The following is a 2,500-nucleotide window of genomic DNA, read 5'->3' as shown; positions in this document are numbered from 1 at the left end:
CATCACTTAAGTATACTTCATAAAATCAACTTGACATCACTTAAGTATACTTCACAAAATGAACTTGGACATCACTTAAGTATACTTCACAAAATGAACTTGAACATCACTTAAGTATACTTCACAAAATGAACTTGGACATCACTTAAGTATACTTCACAAAATGAACTTGAGCATCACTTAAGTATACTTCACAAAATGAACTTGAACATCACTTAAGTATACTTCACAAAATGAACTTGAACATCACTTAAGTATACTTCACAAAATGAACTTGAACATCACTTAAGTATACTTCACAAAATGAACTTGAACATCACTTAAGTATACTTCACAAAATGAACTTGGACATCACTTAAGTATACTTCACAAAATGAACTTGAACATCACTTAAGTATACTTCACAAAATGAACTTGAACATCACTTAAGTATACTTCACAAAATGAACTTGAACATCACTTAAGTATACTTCACAAAATGAACTTGAACATCACTTAAGTATACTTCACAAAATGAACTTGAACATCACTTAAGTATACTTCACAAAATAAACTTGAACATCACTTAAGTATACTTCACAAAATGAACTTGAACATCACTTAAGTATACTTCACAAAATGAACTTGAACATCACTTAAGTATACTTCACAAAATGAACTTGAACATCACTTAAGTATACTTCACAAAATGAACTTGAACATCACTTAAGTGTACTTCACAAAATGAACTTGAACATCACTTAAGTATACTTCATAAAATCAACTTGAACATCACTTAAGTATACTTCATAAAATCAACTTGACATCACTTAAGTATACTTCACAAAATGAACTTGGACATCACTTAAGTATACTTCATAAAATCAACTTGAACATCACTTAAGTATACTTCATAAAATCAACTTGACATCACTTAAGTATACTTCACAAAATGAACTTGGACATCACTTAAGTATACTTCATAAAATCAACTTGAACATCACTTAAGTATACTTCATAAAATCAACTTGACATCACTTAAGTATACTTCACAAAATGAACTTGGACATCACTTAAGTATACTTCACAAAATGAACTTGAACATCACTTAAGTATACTTCACAAAATGAACTTGGACATCACTTAAGTATACTTCACAAAATGAACTTGAGCATCACTTAAGTATACTTCACAAAATGAACTTGAACATCACTTAAGTATACTTCACAAAATGAACTTGAACATCACTTAAGTATACTTCACAAAATGAACTTGAACATCACTTAAGTATACTTCACAAAATGAACTTGAACATCACTTAAGTATACTTCACAAAATGAACTTGGACATCACTTAAGTATACTTCACAAAATGAACTTGAACATCACTTAAGTATACTTCACAAAATGAACTTGAACATCACTTAAGTATACTTCATTAAATGAACTTGAACACCTCTTAAGGGTGTGTGTGTGTGTGTGTGTGTGTGTGTGTGTGTGTGTGTGTGTGTGTGTGTGTGTGTGTGTGTGTGTGTGTGTGTGTGTGTGTGTGTGTGTGTGTGTGTGTGTGTGTGTGTGTGTGTGTGTGTGTGTGTGTGTGTGTTCTGGACTCTCTTCCCTCTGTGTGTCTCAGGTGAGACTGTAGATTTATTCTCTTCACCTGGGGAATCTCACGACAACACTCATATTTCACCACAGAATCAAGAGAAACAAACTATATTTTTATTGTAAAGTACATTTATAAATGCACTTAATTAATACTTGCACTGCAAAACATTATGACCACAAACATCTAAACATTTTTAAATTGAGACACATTTACTGGAGAAGAGAAATGACTGAAGAGATTAAGACAACGTGCACGAAAATGAAGGGAAATAATCATGTTTTCCTTTGAATTAAGATCATTATTCTGACTGCGCTGGCAGATTGTTGTTCTTATTTTAAGCACAAACTCATCTTCATGTATTTTCAATTTTAAAGTAATTTCTCTTCTCCAGTAAATGTGTCTTGACTTACGATGTTTGTGGTCATAATGTTTTGTGTATTAATTCAGTAAGCATGAATACATTTTAATCAGTTATACGATTAATCGCATCCAAAATAAAAGTTTATGTTTGCGTAATACTGTATATATGTGTGCTGTGTATAATTATTATTAACAAATATTTTAAATATGCTTTAATTCATTCATTTGGAGAGTAACTGAAATTGTTGCAATACCAAAATATTAAAAACCCCAGTGTTTTTAATCGTGATTAATTACAGAAAATATGCAAATAATTTGTTGTTTCTTTTTTTATATTTGTATATGAGATAATTTATATAAATATATATACAGTATATACATGCAAATATTTATTTAATATATATCTGTATGGGTGTGTGTTTATAGATAGATAATAATTATAAACAGAAGTCATATGCGATTTGGATGCAATTAATTGCGATTAATCGATTGGCAAGCACTTATTTATATATAAGATACATTATATAAATATATATACAGTATATACATGCAA

The 2,500-nt window shown here is 29.7% G+C and overlaps 1 protein-coding gene across 1 annotated transcript in view; it reads left to right on the top strand.

The window, feature by feature from the left end:
* The window catches only part of dcc (DCC netrin 1 receptor), a 284,296-nt gene that overhangs the window by 220,779 nt on the left and 61,017 nt on the right, over positions 1-2,500 (top strand). The window lies entirely within an intron of this gene.

The sequence above is a fragment of the Pseudorasbora parva genome, chromosome 3 (genome assembly GCF_024679245.1).
Source record: "Pseudorasbora parva isolate DD20220531a chromosome 3, ASM2467924v1, whole genome shotgun sequence".
NCBI classification, from domain to species: domain Eukaryota; kingdom Metazoa; phylum Chordata; class Actinopteri; order Cypriniformes; family Gobionidae; genus Pseudorasbora; species Pseudorasbora parva.
This window is presented reverse-complemented; position numbering and strand designations above follow the sequence as displayed.